General features: G+C 41.6%; 1 protein-coding gene across 5 annotated transcripts in view; it reads left to right on the top strand.

The window, feature by feature from the left end:
• LOC122563092 (solute carrier family 45 member 3) overlaps positions 1–21,602 on the top strand; it is a 138,316-nt gene that overhangs the window by 46,223 nt on the left and 70,491 nt on the right. The window contains exon 1 of one of the 5 annotated variants that reach the window (XM_087973506.1): positions 6,881–6,902. The exons of 2 other annotated variants lie outside the window; for them this stretch is intronic. The gene's annotated coding sequence lies outside the window, so the exon portion shown is untranslated. Of the gene's footprint in view, positions 1–6,880; positions 6,903–10,180; positions 10,346–21,163; positions 21,183–21,602 lie in introns of those variants that run through there. 2 more of the 5 variants (XM_087973504.1, XM_043716511.2) reach the window with 2 other exon arrangements.

Genomic DNA, 21,602 nt, shown 5'->3' with positions numbered 1-21,602 from the left:
AATCTTAGCAGGACTTATACACTTAATGATAAGGTCCTAGGGAGTGTGGGTGAACGAAGAGACCTTGGAGTGCAGGTTCATAGCTCCTTGAAAGTGGAGTCGCAGGTCGATAGGATAGTGAAGAAGGCGTTTGGTATGCTTTCCTTTATTGGTCAGAGTATTGAGTACAGGAGTTGGCAGGTCATGTTGTGGCTGTACAGGACATTGGTTAGGCCATTGTTGGAATATTGCGTGCAATTCTGGTCTGCTTCCTATCGGAAAGATGTTGTGAAACTTGAAAGGGTTCAGAAAAGACTTACAAGGATGTTGCCAGGGTTGGAGGATCTGAGCTACAGGGAGAGGCTGAACAGGCTGGGGCTGTTTTCCCTAGAGCGTCGGAGGCTGAGGGATGACCTTCTCGAGGTTTACAAAATTATGAGGGGCATGGATAGGATAAATAGACAAAGTCTTTTCCCTGGAGTCGGGGAGTCCAGAACTGGAAGGCATAGGTTTAGGGTGAGAGGGGAAAGATATAAGAGACCTAAGGGGCAAATTTTTCACGCAGAGGGTGGTACGTGTATGGAATGAGCTGTCAGAGGATGTGGTGGAGGCTGGTGCAATTTCAACATTTAAGAGGCATTTGGATGGTTATATGAATAGGAAGGGTTTGGAGGGATATGGGCCGGGTGCTGGCAGGTGGGATTGGATTGGGTTGGGATATCTGGTCGGCATGGACGGGTTAGACCGAAGGGTCTGTTTCCATGCTGTACATCTCTATGACTGTATGACTCAAATAGCTTGTGCCCTGGAATACTCGTCCAGAGACGTTAGCACTACATTACATTTTCCCTGCAATCAGGGTTGTTGTTTGTAAAGCACTTTGAGACATCCAATGGTCATGAAAGAGTCATAGAGTCATAGAGGTGTACAGCATGGAAACACATACTTCAGTCCAACTCGTCCATGCCAACCAGATATCCTAACCTAATCTAGTCCCACCTGCCAGTACCCATCCCATATCCCTCCAAACTCTCCAATCATGTATCCATTCAGATGTCTTTTAAATATTGCAATTGTACTGGCCTCCACCACTTCCTCTGGCAGCTCATTCCATATGTGTACCACCCTCTGCATGAAAACCCCCTCACCCTAAACCTATGCCCTCTAATTCTGGACTCCCCTACCCCAGGGAAAAGACTGTGTCTATTTATCCTATCCATGCCCTTCATGATTTTATAAACTTCTATAAGGTCACCCCTCAGCCTCTGACGCTGCAGGGATAACGGCCCCAGCCTATTCAACCTCTCTCTGTAGCTCAAATCCTCCAACCCTGGCAACATCCTTGTAAATCTTTTCTGAACCCTTTCAAGTTTTACAACATCCGATAGGAAGGAGAGCAGAATTGCATGCAATATTCCAAAAGTGGCCTAACCAATGTCTTGTACAACTGCAACATGATCTCCCAACTCCTGTACTCAATACCCTGACCAATAAAGGAAAGCATATCAAACGCCTTCTTCGCTATCCTATCTACCTGTTCCTCCACTTTCAAGGAGCTATGAACCTGCATTCCAAGGTCTCTTTGTTCAGCAACACTCACCGGGACCTTACCATTAAGTGTATAAGTCCTGCTAAGATTTGCTTTCCCAAAATACAGCACCTCATGTTTATTTGAATTAAACTCCATCTGCCACTTCTCAGCCCATTGGCCCATCTGATCAAGATCCTGTTGTAATCTGAGGTAACCTTCTTGACTGTCCACTACACCTCCAATTTTGGTGTCATCTGCAAAATTACTAACTATATACCTGTTATGCTCACACCTAAATCATTTATATAAATGACAAAAAGTAGTGGACCCAGCACCGATCCTTGTGGCACTCCACTGGTCACAGGCCTCCAGTTTGAAAAACAACCCTTCACCACCACCCTCTGTCTTCTACCTTTTGAGCCAGTTTTGAGCCAGTTTTGTTCTCCCTGTATTCCATGAGATCTAACCTTGCTCACCAGTCTCCCATGGGGAACCTTGTTGAATGCCTTACTGAAGTCCATATAGATCACATCTACCGCTCTGTCCTCATCAATCCTCTTTGTTACTTTTTCAAAAATGCAATCAAGTTTGTGAGACATGATTTTCCACGCACAAAGCCATGTTGACTATCCTTAATGAGTCCTTGCCATTCCAAATACATGTACATCCTGTCCCTCAGGATTCCCTCCGACAACTTGCCCACCACCAATATCAGGCTCACTGGTCTACAGTTCCCTGGCTTGTCCTTACCATCCCTCTTAAACAGTGGCACCACGTTAGCCAACTTCCAGTCTTCCGTCACCTCACCTGTGACCAGCGATGATACAAATATCTCAGCAAGGGACCCAGCAATCACTTCTCTAGCTTCCAACAGAATTCTGGGGTACACCTGATCCGGTCCTGGGATTTATCCACTTTTATGCATTTCAAGACATTCAGCACTTCCTCCTCTGTAATCTGGACATTTTTCAAGATGTCACCATCTATTTCCCTACATTCTATACCTTCCATGTCCTTCCCACAGTAAACATTCATACTATATTAATGCAATATTTTTAAAAAATATATAATACAGGTACTTTTTTAAGAAAGGGAAAGTGACTTTTTCCAATTGACACTGGCAAATTGAATTCAACACTGCCACTCTGTGTTACTTCTTTCAATGTTGTTGTTTGAGATGGAGACAGGGAAATGATTGAATACTAAAGTTATGTTAAGATCTTGGCTCTGGAGCTTTCAGAATTCACCTAAAAATACACATTTTCTTGTGCCTCACTTAACAGCAGTGCCAAACGTAATGAAGATCATTGCTCATGTTTGAGAATCCCCAGGTAATGTTGGCTGTGGGCTGCTCAGTATACTGTCTTTTTTAATGTGCCCACTTGCTCTTTCCTCCAAAACTCTGCAAATTCCCATCAGTGCCACACATCCATTGTGCCTGCTAACTGACCTGCACCAGCTCTTTATGTCGATAAAATTCTCACCACTAACTCTTCTTCCAGCCCTGGAACTGAGATCTATCTGCTCTTCCTGTACATCCCTGATTTCCTTTCCTTTACAAGGGGTCTCTATGTTTCAGCTGCATGCATGTTTTACAGTGGAATTCCCTCCCTGAGCCTCGTTGTCTCTTTATCTGTCTCCTTTGCTGAAGTTACCCTTCAAATCGACCAAGCTTTTAGTGACCTGCTTGATATTTATGTCAATTTCTGCATGATTATGCTCCAGTGTAGTGTCTTGGGACATTATTACTTTGGGGGCTGCTGCAAGCTGCAATTGATGTAGTGGCTTGTGTTTTTGAGTCATCTTTGTGACAAATGAGTGCATTCTGGTGGCAGCAATTTACAGTTGTACTGAATGAGTGATTATGCGTATGTGAATCAGACTTCACTCCAGGCACACAATACTGAAGCTTGGTCATGTGTTGCCCCCAGGTGTGTGTTGTGCTGCTTTCACTCTCCTGCTGTCTTCTCTTACCTGTGTTGGATTATTATGTGCCTAATAGCTGTGTTATCACCCAGGGTGTCAGCACTGACTGGAAAAGTTAGCTGTGAACTTCTACCCTTTGCTGTGATTGTTTTAATTTGTCACCTTTAAACTGTTTCTGAAATCACTGCCACCATTACTTCATCCTCATACTGTATGGCTCAAAATGAACTGTGTCGCTAGAGAGGCCATTTGACTCATCGTACCTGCTCTCCTGTTATAAAACAAAATGTGGATGCTGAAACGGTTGTTGGTGAAACTCAGCAGATCTGGCAACACCTAAAGGAAGAAAGCCAGAGTTGATATTTCCAATTCATTAACTCTGCTTTCTCCCCATGGATACTGTCAGACCTGCTGGGTTTTGTCGTCAGTTTCTAGTTTTGCGTATGCCAGCTCTACGTCTTTTTTTTAACGAAAAAACTGGCCTTTCATGCCCATCCCTCCGTTTCTTCCTGGTATTTTCGGTTTGGAGCTCACTGATCCTAAATATCAGTATTATGTTGTCCTGTGCTTTTTGGTCTCTTTTTGACCCAGGGCCTATATCAACTCTTCAAAATGTTTTTGTTTTCAGCTAAGAGTTTCACACAATTTCATCTTCTGTGATGGCCTTCTTTGCCTTCTCTACCTGAATGTGACCACACTCAAAAGGAGGTTACTGCAGCAGGGTCATGGTACTGTGTATGTAATCAATTGCCTAATGGAACCTTTCCTTGGGTGTAGACAGAAGTGAAATGGTTAGTTTTGGCCTGTTTGTGTCCTGTTCATTTTTGAATCCCAGGAATTTTTCATTCCGGTGGAATTGAATCGACAATTGACACGCCATGCCTCCTCCACTTCCTCTGTGATGTGGTCATTGTGGTGTATGGTGTTTAATTTGAAACCATCTAACTGTGAAATCGACCTCACAGTAGGAAGGTTCCACCCAGTGTACTGGCTAATTATCATTCTTTATAGATATTGACCATTGGCACATCTCTGTCTGTGGGATCCTACTTTGCTGTGGTGCCTATGCTGTGGTATATCCTGAGGGTCATGACTGATGCTTTATTATTGCAAAATTCATTCTCTATATTGAGAATTTGCATGATCTTTTGCAAAATCATTTGTTTCAGTTCCAGATCTGCTGAAAATATTGACAACATGAAACATTAGTTCTGTTTTCCTCTCCACAGAGACTCCCTGACCGACTGTGTTTCATTTTGATACAGAGTTCCACCATCTGTATTGTTTTGCTGTTGTTTACATGTTTCAAAAAGTTCACTAGTGAGCGTGTGAAACTGCTGGTGCCATGTTAGCTTGAATTCTTGAAAAGTCACACACTTCTGTGATTTGGATCCAGAAAGGCCTAATTTGATGCACTGCCTGTGGGGTATTAACCAAAGGATGTGCTGTTTGTCTGAGTGTTGGAATTGGGAGAGATTCCCAGTTGGCTCCAACAGGAAGTGGACTCCATAAGTGAGTTTGACTGGAATCAGAATGTGTCATTAAACTCTGCTCCTGCAAGCATTGATTTGATTTTATGATTGTCAATTTGAGCAGCAATTGTATTTTCCTCCGTCTCGTAGCGCCTCGACATACGAACGACCCCGTTCACGAACAAATCGGTTTACGAACAGGAATGTACATAAAATTTTGCTTCAACGTACGTACGAAATTCAAGGTACGAACGAAGGTACGAACGCAAAAAGCCCGTGGTTTCCATTGTCACTGTTCTGCTTTGCTATGCGCGCTTTGAATATCCAACCAATGGGAAAATTGATTCAGTTCGTGAACTTTTCGGTTCGCAAACCGGGTCCCGGAACGGATTAAGTTCGTAAGTCGAGGCGCTACTTGTATTTGAAAAAGAGTTTCTGCCTGTGATCTACCTACAAAGGTTGAGTTGCCAAACTTGAACTCCAGTGCTTCCCAACAGATTTATCGACTGGACGCCTTTTTCCCTTTGCCAGTGGGATGGCAATTCAGGCCAAAGGGATGGGGTGTGGATGGTGCATTTTTCTTGATTGCACATTGAAAATACCTTGCATTTATATAGTACCTCTACCTTATCAAAGTGCTTTAACAAGTGCATAAGCAAACTAAAACTGACCCCAAACCAGACAGATTTAAGGATGTGTTACTAGAACCTCGGTCAGACATCATGGACATTAGTAGGCGCCTTTCAGATTGAAAGAGATTCAGAGAGACCAGTTTAAAAAGGTAATTGTACTGGGACGCACTGGGATGATAGCGGAAGGCACTTCTGCCACTGGTAGTTTTGAGTCAAGGCTGAATAATAAACTGGAATTGCAGGAATGTGGGAAGGTTGGATTTCTTAATTGTCTGTTTCGCAAAATTGTGTAAGAGTTGCTCACAGGTGGCCAGTTTTTCAGAGCTCATTTCACCCTATGTATGGAGCTTATGGGACAGTAAGGTTTTTGGTTTGCTTGCAAGCACTTTTGAAATTGAGTGTAATTGGGGTTTGGTCAAGCTTGAATGGAATTGGCAATGGGGTCCTGCCTATGTCATGTCATTAATTGGCATCACCCTCCTTTGCTGCAACTTATTTTGAAGTGGATAGCTGATGTGATCTGGTCACTTTGTCACTGACCCCATCTGTGACGTTGGGATAACATTTTCACAAACTAGTTCAAGGGCTTCTGCATTATTTGCTCGTATAACGTTGACTCTTTAAAGATGTGTACCTGAGAGTGCTTGAGCCATTGTACAAGACACCAAATCTGCTAAGACTATGAAACCTGAACAAATTACCTCATGAGTTATCTATAGAGAAAACTTTTCACTGTGCCTTGAATTCTCCCATTACCCACAGGAGTGGAAATTTTGGCTTGCACCAAGTTACATTGAAATAGCAATGCAGCACCACTATTAGTATTTCTGTTTCCTCTGTGTCAGACTCTATGTCGAAACAACTGCTGCTGTCATTAGCTATTAAATATTGCATCTGCTTCTTTGCTCTGTAAGTTAAAACTGTTGGCTGATATACTTGCTACTTCTGGCCCTACAATAACTGGCCCAAGAAGGCGTCAGGAGGATCTACTCTGACCTTGCTTGGAATTGATGACGACTTGTTTCACCACCAGGCCAGTTACAGAGACCTCCTGCTGTATAATATTCTCGTATTGCCAACCCATTGGTCTGTTTCACTCCACACTGCAGTCTCAAAGGAATTGTGTCAATTTAAGAATGCATGAAATCATTACGTGAAATCGCCCTATTTGGACAATTTCCCTCGGAGGCCAGACTGTGAGCTGATTCATGTGATTATAAAATATCTTTAGGTGATGTTGACAAAACTCTAACAGTGTAATATTAGACTTGTCACTGAACAAACTGTGTGGTGCTAGCTGCTGAATGTTTCCTTCCTTGATCGGATTCTTGACAGCCTTTGTGTCTTGCTTAGTCCCAAATGGTGAGTTTCAAACGCTATATCCTGCTGCAATATTGTTTACTTGCATCTCCTCTTACACCTAACACTTCCTCTCACCTCTACCTTCATGCGATGGTAACCCTAACCTTCCCAGACTCCAGATATTTCTGGAGTGTTCTCTTCAATGACCTAAATGTACTTTGTAGTAACTCTCCTCATCTCAAGCTGTGACTTGGAGGTGCCAATGTTGGAACTGTGGGGGACAAAGTTAAGATTCACACAAAACCAGGTTATAATCCAAACAGGCCAAACAGGTTTATTTGAAAATACTAGCTTTTGAAACGCTGCTTCTTTCTCAGGTGATTGTGGAAAATAAGATCATAAGACACAGAATTATTGCCAAATGAGTGCACTGTCATGGCGATGAGATGATACATTAAGCAATTTTAGATTGTCTTTTATCTTTTAGAATTGGATGTGTTCTTTTGATATGCAAATTCCAGAACTATTTTTAAATTGCGGTCTCATGATCAATAGGTGCCATCTTAGCTCTGACGATGCATTAAGGTGTGGTGTCTGTCTGCGTCCCAATGTTGAGTTAGACTAGTTCTATTTCTAAAGTGGAATTTACAGAGTTTTACATGGATTCATGCAGTTTTTGAGCGAAATAAAATGTGTATGTGTGTCTGTAGGCTTGGTTAAGAGCTACCATACCATTCCTATTCCTGTGTGACCACACTCCATGGAGAAAGTGAGGACTGCAGATGCTGGAGATCAGAGCTTAAAAATGTGTTGCTGGAAAAGCGCAGCAGGTCAGGCAGCATCAAAGGAACAGGAGAATTGACGTTTCGGGCATAAGCCCTTCTTCAGGAATGAGGAGGGTGTGCCAAGCAGGCTAAGATAAAAGGTAGGCAGGAGGCACTTGGGGGAGGGACGTTGGGAATACGATAGGTGGAAAGAGGTTAAGTGAGGGTGATAGGCCGGAGAGGGGGTGGGGGTGGAGAAGTTGGGAAGAAGATTGCAGGTCAAGAAGGTGGTGCTGAGTCTGAGGGTTGGGACTGAGAAAAGGTGGGGGGAGGGGAAATGAGGAAGCTGGAGAAATCTGCATTCATCCCTTGTGGTTGGAGGGTTCCAAGGCGGAAGATGAGGCACCTCATTTTCTGCCTAGGAACCCTTCAACCTCAAGGGATGAATGCAGATTTCTCCAGCTTCCTCATTTCCCCTCCCCCCACCTTTTCTCAGTCCCAACCCTCGGACTCAGTACCGCCTTCTTGACCTGCAATCTTCTTCCCAACCTCTCCAGCCTATCACCCTCACCTTAACCTCCTTCCACCTATCGTATTCCCAACGTCCCTCCCCCAAGTCCCTCCTCCCTACCTTTTATCTTAGCCTGCTTGGCACACCCTCCTCATTCCTGAAGAAGGGCTTATGTCTGAAACATCGATTCTCCTGTTCCTTTGATGCTGTCTGACCTGCTGCGCTTTTCCAGCAACACATTTTTAAGCTCTGACTTCACTCCATGCAAATTTTCGAACCTAAGCTCATGTATCTCAAACTGGTTGGTGTATGTCCTGAAGACCCTCTTTATTCTATTGCCAGTGGCAAAGCTTTCACTTATATAATTTGTGTCCAAGTACCACTTCCTCATGCCTCTTCTTTCAAAACCCACCCCTTCAAACCAATCTTTTTGGTCATCTATTCTAAATTCCCATATGCAATTTTTTAAAGATTGCATAAACATTTGAAAATCCTTTCTCTTGTTTTTCAACAATATAAATACAGCTTGTTATCAGTTTTTTTCAGGCAGCCAGAGAAGTGGAAAAGTACTGTCTGGAAAACTGACAGATGATATCAACTCTACACAACTGCTTATAGCTCTCTTACTGTAGAAACGTGGCTTCGGCATAAAACCGTTGAATATTGCATATTTTGGCTGGGGCAGTTTGCATTCTGACCAACCAAGTCTGGACATTGTAACGCCACTAGTCATGAATTCTGGTTTTACTGGTGTTTACACACTTCTAAGTTTCCGATCACAACAAAATAAACGTTGTTTCCTGTCCTTAATCAAAACAATAAATGGTAATGTTTTACCCACAAAGACATGTGGGAGAATCGTGATGAAGATTTGATATTTAAAGCTCCTTTAAAATGCCCCAAAGAGCTCCAGCATAATTCACTATTTTGAATTGTGGCGTCTATTTGTGGGGGCCCGTGGCATTATGATACCGTAACTGGGCTAGTAATCCAGAGACCCATGTTTGTGTGTGAGGACATGGCTTCAAATTTGTTTAATAAAGACTGGAAATATAAATGTAGTCGTCAGTGATGGTGACCATGCAACTATTGATTGTTGCAAAGAAACTCATTCTGGTTCGCCAATGTCCTTTAGGCATGAAATCTGCAATTCTTACCCAGTTTGACCTATATGCGCCTTCAGAATGATGATAATCTTGTTGACTCTCAATCACTCTCTGAAATGGCCTGCACAAGCCACTCTGTACCAGGGCAGTTAGTGGTGGACAACTAATGCTGGCCTTGAAATTATTGTTCCCAATCCGTGAAAGAATAATCGTTTTTAGAGTGAGGCTGAAGTGGCAGCCACATTGTGCTCCGTAAGATAATCCTGGGAATGGGATGAATGGTCAGCTAATCTATGTTCTATTATTATAACTAAAAGTAATACAGTTTATCTGAAGGGGGCTGCCATCTTGATTGTTACTTATACAGTCCATATTACATATGGTAGGCCCAGGAGGTCAGTCTTTGACTGCATCTATATGTGGTGCTCTTGTAACAAGCTAATTGCTCCAACCATGCCAAAATGATCTGGCTGATACACTTGAGGCAGTGGGAGTGAAATGTGACAGCAGAGAGAAATGCCGGACAGGAAAAGCTGAGGACTGTGAAGGCTTCTCACACTGCTTTGTGTGCATTTCTGTCGAACTGTTAAATGTCGTATTATGAAATGTTATTATTTTAATGGTTTTCAACCACTATTCAGACTGTATGGAGCAGATGTCATCACATCATCAGTTGATAGGAAGCCAAAGGTCCAGCTGTTTGCGATGATCCAAAGAAAGGAGTCACCCTAAATGTCTCCTACTGGAGATGATAAATTTCCCTTCTTGCTTAAATCTCCCATATGGTCTTGCATTCTTTCAGCAGATGAGGTGGCAATGCTGTCTATTTTTTTTCATGGCTACACATTTGCTTTAGCTTCGCTATTTGAGGAAACTCCAAAACACCGTGTTTATAGTCAGAGGAAAAAAGTTATCCTGTAATCTGTTGAACAGCTGCAATTATAATGAGACCAAAAAGAAAATGACACTGTAGCTGTTTCCAGCCAGAACTGTACACTGTGTGGAAAGCTTTTTTCAACAGCAAGGACTTGCTGTGATATTTCCTGCTTGCCGGCAAAAAAAAATGACCCAAGGAGCTCGCAGAAGCTCAACTACAGAAAAGTGAGCAGCAAGCGAGAAGAGGTGAGGCCAAAATTTTGATTTGAATATGTGAATTTTAAGGAGATGTTTAAGATAGGTGGAGTACTTCATGATAATGCTTGAGATTCTTTTGGGTCTGCTTCATTGGCATTCCAGTTAATTGTACAACTCTTAAGTGGGTGAGTGGCTCCACAATTACTGATAGTCCTCTGAGCAACTAAGCAATTGTTCTTGTTGACTGTAATAGCCATGAGGCTTATTTATTTATGTGGGATTTGTTTTCTAATGCTGACTTATTAGCACATGTTCAACTACAGGTAACTATTATTGAACTACCTTTATTTAGCCCTCCCCAACAGACAAAGGAGCAGTGAGGGTGATACAACAAAATTCTCTGATCTCACAATGCTTCAGATTTTTTCCCCTGTTGTTGATGTCAGTTCGGTTGCAGGAGATGTGTCCTCAGACCTGTAAGAGAGAGGGAGGGGGTTAGAGTCCTGTCAGAGCAGGCATCTCATTCACATAGTTTAAGTTCGAAGAACAGCTACTTCTTCATCGAGCCTTTTTAACACAGCAAAGGACATGGCTACTTTTACAAAAAATTCCAATTTAAAGGGACAGTGAAGCTTTTCGCTCTCTGGAGCTCAGTTATCCTCAGAAACCGCAGCCCCAACGTTTGGAGGCCCTATACTAAAGTTTCCAAATAGAGAATTGGAGTGGGACAAAGCTCCTGAGTAAACTCTGAGTCTTTGGAACAGTGTTTCAAGCCATTCCACTTGAAAATATATTCAGCTCTACTATCATTTATTAATTGGATCTGGACATCATTGTCTAGGTCAGCATCTGTTGCCCATCCCTAACTTCCCTTAAACTGATTGAAATGACTCAACCAGGCTATTTCAGAGGGCAGTTAAGAATCAACCACCTTGCTGTGGGTCTGGATTCACATGTAGACCAGACCAAGTAAGGATGGTAGATTGAAACCAAAAGAGAAAATGCTGGAAAATCTCAGCAGGTCTGGCAGCATCTGTAAGGAGAGAAAAGAGTTGACGTTTCAAGTCTAACTGACCCTTAATGATAATCTTGTTGACTCTCAATCACTCTCTGAAATGGCCTGCACAAGCCACTCTGTACCAGGGCAGTTAGTGGTGGACAACTAATGCTGGCCTTGAAATTATTGTTCCCAATCCATGAAAGAATAATCGTTTAGGGAAGCTGTCCTTCCCTAAAGGGCATTAATGAACTAGATGGACTTTTCTAACTCATGACAATAGTTGCCATTATGCCAGGTTTTTTTTCCAGATTTTTATCGATGAGTTCAAATTTCACCATCTGCCATGGTGCGATTTGAACCCATATCCTCAGAACATTAGTTCTGGATTACGAGTTCAGCAACATTATCACTACACTACCCACTTTGCAAAACTACAATCATTCTATCTTTTACCATTAGAGTCCCAATTGTACAAGAGATTGAATATTTATCTTGTGACTAATTCTTATTAAAATGTATATTACCTGTTAAAATACTTTTCACATCATTCCTTTTCCATGCAGTAATAATAAATATTTATTAGTCACTGACTAACAATAATATTAACTGAAAACAGGCTGCAGCAATTATACCTAATGACATAGGAACAGGAGTAAGCTATTCAGTTCCTTAATGCTCTTCTGCCATTCAATGAGATCATAGACATACTGTGACTTAGCTGCATATACCTGTCTTTGTCTCTTAATAACTTTACTTCTAACTATTTCAGATTTAAAATTAATAACTGATAACTGATCTAGCATCAAATTGGGCACAGCGATGTGTTACCGAAGAATTAAAATATCCCTTGTACTCTGACCTGCTAGTGAAATGTTACTAATCCTGAAGGATCTTTAGTTGTCAAACTAGATGGGTACATGAATAAGAATGGTTTCGAGCGATTTGGGCCAAATGCTAGCAAATGGGACTAGATTAATTTAGGATATCTGGTCATCGTGACGAGTTGGACCGAAGAGTCTCTTTCCGTGCTGTACAGCTCTATGTTCTCTTCCTTTCAAAATATATTTGAGGCTTTCCAAAAAAGACAACTTTAGCCCTTTCCACAGTCTTTGGAGGCTAAAGTGAGTTGAGTTGTTTCCACTGAGCTGCTCCTAAAGAGACACCCTTGTTGACCAGAATATGACTCCACAGACAATGGAAGGCACACAACTGGATCCGAACACATTGTCCATCCTGATGTTTCAGTGCAGCGAGTAAAGTGTTTGCTGTCTTATAAGAACCATCTGTGGAAAGGTATGCTGATATCTGCCTGTGCTGACAGACATTCGAACAAGACTAAGTTATGGGTGCACTCAAGCAACACATGAAGAACCAATTAACCAGTCATTCATCCACTTATTGTGGGATCTTGCTGGGTTTGTACTGACTGTTTGCATTCATTCATATCTTCCAACCATTAGCTTTTTAATCCCTGTAAGCTCTCAGAAGCCTTTTGTTTCTCCTGCTGATATTGGATGTTGTCAGAGCTGTGTTCATTCCAGTCCTGCACTCCAACTTGTTGGGTTTTACTTTCTCAAAGTCACATGCATCACAGAACCCCTGAAAAGCAATTTACAAAATGATGCTTTTTGTTCTCCAGAGGAACATTGTGGAGAATGTGAGGTTATTGTCCAATGTGATAATCTGTTTTCTTAATGCTTGGTCAAACTGCGCTAAGTTGGATGTTGTCTGGTTTGGCAGCACTAACCAGATTTAGTTGTGTATCACTGTCCCTGTAGAGTTGTCTGTGAATGCAAATAATAAGAGCTGCTGTTCGAATGATTCATGTCTTTTTTTCTTCATCTACTGAGATTCACACAGTGATTAGGAATTGCTAAAATGCTATTAACCACACCAAGACATCTAAAATCAAAGGGACATTCCATTCATTTGAATCAATAATAATTCTCATGCTTGCAGAATTCAATTTCCCTTCAATAATTTCTAAATCATCACTTGCTCTTTTGTGAACTGAAATAAAAATAACAGCATAAAAAATGAAAAGCTTTATATTCTAAAAATCCAATGTCAAGACAGGACATATTTGAAATACGCAGTGGTCGAGCAACATCCAAAAAAAGTCTGTCATGTTCTGGATGTGCACTATCCCTGAATGGTAGCTCTATCTGTAGTGTCAGATTATAATTTTGTTTCTCACAGGACTTTCGGTCTTTTTATCACTTTGTATCTCTCAATTCCATTTTTATTCCCTCTTCATTTTACTTTGTTTCATCTGGGTACGTTTTATGGTGAATTAAATGTCCTTATATATACTTCTTGGTTTTGATCCTGCCTGTTTGGGTAAACATTCTGCATTATAAACTGGTTGATGAGACACACTGTCCTGTTTAGTCACTTCACACGGTCTCCAAATCCCTTACAGTGGGTGCTGCAACAAAATAGCTCTTTAAATACCATGTGCTGCTGTGCAATCGCCCTCAAATAGTACACCGGCAGCTGTAAATGTAACTGAATGGCCAGCGCTGTGTGTTTGCCCCGGCTGCAAAATCCAGGCCATTGTTGCAGTATTGAGGACAAAGTAACTTCAAAAGAAGTGTCATTGTCTCTGCTGTGGGGAGAAGAATTTTCACAGATCGTTGCAAGGCTAACAGCAACATTGACAGTCATCACTATGGATATTGCATGCCCGATGCCAGGGTCTGACTGGTGTTCCCACGAAGCATAAAACATACGCAGTCACCCCGCTCAATTGAGCAAGTGACATTTCTGTGTTTTATTTTATTTTAAATCCATAAATCCTCAAAAATCACTTTGAAAAGTGGCAGTCTCTTAATCCTTTAACTGAGACAGTTTCAAAAAGTGCCTGGATTACTTGAACTTTCCTTTTTTTTCCCTCCCCGAATTGAAATAAAAGAAATTTTGGTCCTTCTCCCACCCACCCCCTCCCCAATCCTCCTTTTCTGCAACCACCAACTGTGGCCTTAAGCCCCTCTGCAAGAACCAATCCCCCTGGCAAATGTTTGTTATTTGTATATGTGACAGCACAACTGTGCACAGACTATGAAAATGGCATCAGACAATGACATTGCAATTGCCATCACAGATCATTCAGTGGCATTAAATCCCCTTGTTATACACCATGGAAAAGTTGCCTTGGCACTTAATAAAACACAAGGCCTGAACTTGTGCCCCAGCCCAATATAAACCCTGACTGAACTCCACTGAATCTTAAGGGCCTCACTGAGGGCAAAGTGATAACATTTGGGGGGGAAAAAAAAGTTCAATTGACTGCCGTTGCTTGAAATGGCAACTGTCTAATCCTGTCTCTAACAGTCTATTGTTATTGTAGTGAGTGGTGAATGAAGAAGATAATTACATATTCTTTGATAATCTGATTGTTGCAGTTTATTCTCAGAAGAACCAAAGAATTTGATAAGCTTGCTGCATCCTATAGCAACTTTTCAGATCTTGGAATTGATCTCATAACTGGTATTCATGACAAAAATGAACATATGAATGAATTCAATAGGGGTATGCTAATTGGTTCATTGAGTATATCCTCTATAGTTACAATGCCTTGCACATTGCAATGCAAGCACTTGTGACTTATCCTGGGAAGGGCAAACTAAACATAGACATCTGAGCCAGTTACAGTGGTAGATTTGCAAGACTTTTCCATATCCTTTAGGCAATCTAGTTCAGGGAATCACATTGATATTTTACTGCAATTGTACAGGGTCTTGGTGAGGACACACTTGGATTATTGTGCTTGGTTTTGGTTTCCTGATCTGAGGAGGGTTGTTCTGCCTAGAGAGGGAGTGCAATGATGGTGTCGCAGACTGATTCCTGGGATGGTATGTCTGACATATGAAGTGAGACCAGATCATTGAGGACCATATTCACCAGAGTTTAGAAGAATAATGGAGGAACTCAAACCTATAGGATTCTTAAAGGATTAGAGAGGGTAAATGGAGGAAGGATGATCCTGATGACTAGGTTGTCCAGAACCAAGGGTCACAGCCTAAGGATATGGGGTATGCCATTTAGGACTGAGATGAGGATAAATAACTTCACCCAGAATTTGTCTACCAGTCAATGTTGCACTCTTTGAAATGGCAGGTCATGCTACCCAAAGCAGCCCACACTCTGCTGCAAAACCTGTGTTGCACTTGTTAGCAGAAAAAGGACTGAGGATGCAAATAAACAGAAGGCTAAAAATAGCCAAGCATCTGTGGATTTAGTCTTTAGCCTGAATCATTAACACTTTGTCAAAATTGAGAGCACTTAAAGGGGAATTGGGCTGAATGGCCTTGAATGCTGTATTATTCTTTGACTCTGTTGTTCTTGTCTTCATTGAGCTGGAGAGGATTTTGGTACGTGCTGAGTTTGTGAAATGCACCAATTTGTTTTGGTTTTCCTTTTAGAGCAACTGACTTTCTGGGTCAAATTGCACTTTAAGGCCTGACCATATCTTGTTGCTTCCCCACTGTTACTTCTTATTCAGAAGTCATGTGTGAGGCCACTGGGTTTCAGTTTTCACAGGGAAAATAAATTTAAGTCATGGAATGTTGTCCCTTAACATTATGTTGGTTTTCTGGAATTTTCTTTTATTAATGAAAATGAATTTAAATTATTCAGTGACCTTGAAGCAGTGGCTGTTGCCTTGGTCTTTTTTTATGGGTATTTTTCTATTATGTCCCAGAACGTCTTAGTTTTCAGCTTCTCTGAACAATGTTGTGTGAGTGCCTTTTATACAACCTCTAGGACACATATCAAGACAAACCATAACTGTGCCTGGAGGACCACCAACTTGGCGAGAATGCTCCTTGATCTTCCAGGGTAAAGAGTTGTTCTCAACCAAGTGATGTGGACTGGCAAATCCAAGGTCCTGGACTGTGTGCTGAGGGATGCAGTAAATCTCAGGGCAGCTGCTGCCAAGGCGCAGTGGGGAAAGATCTCTGTCTAAAATCCTTGTGGCGTAACCTCGCAAGGGACTGGTATAGGATCCCTCATAGATTGTATTGGAATGTATCTGGTTTTGTGTCATATTTAATTAATGGTCTAATTTTCAGTTTGGAATGAGGCACCAAACTGTGTGCAAATGCCCCACTGGGAAATGAGGTATTTTGTTTTATTTTGTCCAATTTGAACTGTTCTCATATTTTATGCAGAAAATGCAGTTTTGCAAAAAAAAATCTGATTTCAGTAGTTTAGTGAAACCTCCAGCATTAACCCATTTAGAACCATTACCTTATATGACAATGATGACTGAATAAATCAGTAATTGCATTATCATCAGGACAGGTAATCCTGCTAAGGAATCCTTATTGTTGTAATTGAGGAAGCAGGCGCCACACTGCTGCCTTGTTAGAGTAATGTTCTAGTCCCAATCCATGCTTTCTTGCCAGGATACCCGTGAGCAGGTATTGCAAGTGTCAGAGGAGTTCTCTGGTTGTAGCAACCTTTAATGCATAAACACAACAAGCTTCTTTTTCCCCAAACTAGCTCTTCAGCTACCTTTTTAAAAGTCAGTCGTGTATATGGCGAGACAGTGAAGAGAATGCAGCATTTAGAGAAGACCATTTACTTTTAAGTTTAAAGATAATATATTGCAAATACAAACCATGTCAGTCAACTTTTGAAAGATGACTAGTTAGCTTGACGTTAGGAATGAAACCTGCACATCGGAACCCAATGTGGGTTTTTTTTTGTTTGTTATTGGCACTAAATAAAAGTATCTTGCTGTTATGGTGACCATAAGCGCTCGCCACTTTTTGACTTCCTGAGTTGCACTTTTGAATTTATCTGATGTATATAGGAAAAGCAAAATAAGCTTAAAATCAAATACTGTTTCTAAATTGTAAAACCAAGATGCTAGGGCAACCGTAAAATATTACGGTTTTAAAGGGAAATACGCTGAGCTAGGTAATTTATTTTGGTGACGCTGGTTAATAGCTTTTTTTTTAAAACATAAAACATAGGTTTAAGTTATCTCAGACTGGTATTTTTAGAGTGGTAAGACTGTGCTGTTTTCTGGGTCAGTAGATTAAGGTGCAGAGATGGCTTTCAGTAGAGTGATGTGCTTTTCCTGTCAGATGTGGGAGATTAGGGAGAATTTCAATGTTCCTGATAATTGTGTCTCCATGATTGGTTTGGTTGCGCAACCTGTTAGATTGCATGGATTAGTTGGAGTAGCAATTGGAGGCAATGAGGAATTTACAGAATCCAGGGGGTGTGATGGATCGCAGTTTCAGGAATGGAGAAAAACCACAGATGTATTCAGGTACATGGGTAACGTCCAGGAAAGGTAGGAGAGGTAGGCGGGTAGTGCAGGAGTCTCCTGTGTCTAACCCCATCTCAAACAAGTATGCTATTTTGGAAAATGTAGCGAGTGATGGACTCTCAAGGGAATGTAGCACTGACAGTCAGATTTCTGGTACCTAGACTGGCTTTACTGTAATAAGGAGTATGTCAGGTTCCAAGCGATCAATTGTGATAGAGGTCTCATTAGTCAGAGCACAGATAGATATTTCTGCAGTCAGCAACAAAATGAATCAGAATGGTGTGTTGCCTCCCTAGTGTCAGGGTCAAGAATGGCTTGGGGAGAGTGCAGAATACTCTCAAAGGGAGGTCATTGTATACATTGCTACCAACAACATAGGAAGAGAAAGGGACATAGTTCTGAAAAGAGAATATAGGAAATAGGATCTCAAAGATAGTAATATCTGGATTACTCTTGGTGCCATGTGCTGGTGAGTGTACGAATAGGAGAATAGAGTAGATGAATGTGAGACTCAGGAGTTGGTGTCAGGGAGTCACATTTTTGAAATCTTCTCTGGGTAAAAGTGACCTGTGTAACAAGGACAGATTGCACCTGAATTGGTGGATGGTGTTGAAAGGAACTCCTGGCATGGTTGGGAACATAGCACTGGTAGCTTTCAGGAAAGACAGAAAAGATGGGCAAGAGAAGAGGGGAAGTGGTATTTTTAGTTAGGGAGCTGTACTTCAGGAAGATATTTCTGGGAATAGGTCCTGTGAAGTTATTTGGGTGAAACTGAGAAATAAGAAAGGGAAGATCACCTTTTTGGGATTGCACTGTAGGCCTCTCAATAGTCAATGTGAAATTGAGAAGCAAATTTGTAAGGAGATTTTGGATATCTGTAAGAACAGTAGCATTTTAATGGTAGGGGACTTTAACTTTCCAAACATACACTGGAATAGTCATTGTGTAAAGGGCTTGGATGGAGAGGAATTTATTAAGAATACACAAGAAAAGTTCTCATTCAGTATGTGGATGTGCCTACTAGAAAAGGAGTAAAACTGAACCTTCTCTAGGGAAATAAAGCAGGGCATGTGACTGTGGTGTCAGTGCGTGAGCACGTTCTAATTGGGAGTAATTTTGATGGTATTAGACAAGAACTTTCGAAGGTTGATTGGAGGGGCTATTCGCAGGCAAATGATTAGAAAGTGGGAGGCCTTCAAAAATGAAATGGTGGAAGTCCAGAGGCAGTATGTTCCTGTTAGTGTGAAGGGCAAGGCTGGTAGTTCTAAGGAATGCTGGATGACTAGAGAAATTGAGGCTCTGGTCAAGAAAAAGGAAGGAGGCATATGGTAGATATAGACAACAGGGATTGAGTGAATCCCTTGAGGACCATAAGGGCAGTAAGAGTATGCTCAAGAGAAATCAGGAAGGCGAAAAGGGGGCATGAGATAACATTGATAAGTAGGGTCGAGGGGAATCCAAAGAGATCCTACGAATACATTAAGGGCAAAAGAGTAACTATGGAGAGAATAGGGCCCCCTAAAGATCAACGAGGCCATTTATGTGTGAAACTGGAAGATGGGTGAGATCTAAACAATGATAAAGTACTTTGCATCAGTGTTTACTGTGGAGAAGGATATGGAGGCTACAGAACTCCAATAAGTAAATAGTGATATCCTGAAAAGCACGTGTTAGAGGTGGTGATGCTGGACGTCTTAAACGTGGATAAATTCCTTGGAACTTGATCAGGTATATGCCAGAACTTTGTGGGAAGCTACGGAAGTGATTGCTGGGCCCCTTGCTGAGATATTTGTATTATCGATAGCCACAGGTGAGGTGCCAGAAGACTGAAGAGTGGCTAACGTAGTGCTGTAATTTAAGAAATGTGGTAAGTAAAGCCAGGGAACTATAAACCGGTGAGCCTGATGTCAGTGGTGGGTAAGTTGTTGGAGGGGATTCCGGGGGACAGGATTTACAGGTATTTGGAGAGACAGGGACTGATTACAGATAGTCAACAAGGTGTTGTGTATGGGAAGTTTGTGTCTCACTAATTTGATTTTTGTGAAGAAATGACAAAGAAGATTGATGAAAGCAGAGCAATAGACGTTGTCTGTATGGATGTCAGCAAGGCATTTAACAAGGTTTCACATGGTAGACTGGTTAGCAAGGTTAGATCACATGGAATCAAGAGAGAGACCTAGCCATTTGGATACAAAATTGGCTTAAAGGTAGAAGACAACTTGCTGGTGGAGGGTTGCTTTTTCAGGCTGGAGTGTTTTGCTGGTTCCACTGCTTTTGCTATTTATGTAAATGAATGTGAATATAGGAGGTATGGTGAGTATGTTTGTAGATGGTACCAAAATAGGAGGTATAGTGGATATGAAGAAGGTTATCTCAGAGTACAATGGGACCTTGATCAAATGGACTGAGAAGTATCAGATGGAGTTTAATTCAGATAAATGTGAGTTGTTGCATTTGGTAAGGCAAATCATGGCAGGACTTGCACACTTAATGGTGGGTTCCTGGGGAGTGTTGCTGAGTAAAAAGGTTTTGGAGCGCAGGTTCATAGTTTATTGAAAATGGAGTTGCAGGTAGATAGGGTAGTGAAGAAGGTGTTTGGAATGCTTGCCTTTATCGGTCAGTGCATTGAGTATCAGAGTTGAGATGTCATGTTGCAGGTGTACAGGACATTGGTTGGGCCACTTCTGGATTACTGCGTTCAATTCTGATCTCCCTGCTTATAGGAAAGCTGTTGTTAAACTTGAAAGGGTACAGAAAAAAAATGACAAGGACGTTGCCAGCGTGGAGGGTTTGAGCTATAGGGAGAGGCTGAATAGGCTGAGGCTGTTATCCCTGTAATGTCGGGAGGCTGAGGGGTAACCTTATAGAAGTTTATAAAATCATGAGGGGCATTGATAGGGTGAGTAGCCAAGGTCTTTTTCCCAGGGTAGGGGTGTCCAAAACTAGGGCATAGGTTTAAGATGAGAGGGGAAAGATTTAAAAGGGACCTGAGGGGTGCATATTGAATAGTGCATGCTTACTGCCAGAGGAAATAATGGAGGCTGGTACAATTACAGCATTTAAAAGGCGTCTGGATGGGTACATGAAGAATAGGAAGGGTTTAGAAGGATGTGTGCCAATTGCTTGGAAATAGGACCATATTGATTTAGGATATCTAATCAGCATGGATGAGTTGGAATGTGAGGGGTCTGTTTCTGTGCTGTACAACTCTGACTCTGTAAGTATTAACTGCAGCACTGAGGATAATTCCCCAGCTCTTGTTCAAGATCGTTTAGGATCTTTTTATGTTCACCCAATGGGTGTTTAATAATTCATTTGAAGGTGTACCCATGACATTGAACTGCTTCAAAGAAAGTTTATTTTGGTTTTAAAGGCCGATAGTTTGGAGAAAGATTGAGTAACAGAAGGAGTTGCAACATTTGAAGAGGCCCGCAAGGGTAAATAAGGCAGAGTAAGAGGCCGTTTAACTGAAGATTTCAACATGATACATAGAAGAGGAAGTATTTATATTCTGGGCAGTACAAGATCTCCGTTCGGTAGCATTGATCGAGTCACAAGCAACAAGGTCATTGTAACAGTGAAAAAGAAGTTGAAAGCTCGAGGTGAGGGAATTTCTTTCACTGTGGTTCGATGCCATTGTGATTGTTTCTGGGGAAGGTGGCCAAGGTCTTGAAGGAGGTTGTGTTTGAGATTTATCAGAATAGCACTAGTGATACAGGACTTTCAATTACTTGCAGAAACTCCAGAGCTGAGTTATTTTCTTGGATCGTTAAGGTGAGGTTTCAGAGGTGTTCAAGAGGGTTTTGAGAGTGGCATTTACAGACTTGGTAAATTTGGTAACCAGAGAGACATAGAGTGAAGCTTATCAGTAAAACAACCAAAGTGAGATCAGGAAACATTTTGATAGAGCAAATTGTGACTCATTTGGAATCTATTCCCTGTAAAGACGTCCGTAGATAATGTCCAAAAAGGAATTGGATAACAACTACAGTGCAGGAGTATGGGGCAAATGTTGGGAAATT

This window comes from Chiloscyllium plagiosum, unplaced genomic scaffold (genome assembly GCF_037043375.1).
Source record: "Chiloscyllium plagiosum isolate Xiang-an unplaced genomic scaffold, Cpla_swu_hap1 HiC_scaffold_26, whole genome shotgun sequence".
Taxonomy (NCBI): domain Eukaryota; kingdom Metazoa; phylum Chordata; class Chondrichthyes; order Orectolobiformes; family Hemiscylliidae; genus Chiloscyllium; species Chiloscyllium plagiosum.
This window is presented reverse-complemented; position numbering and strand designations above follow the sequence as displayed.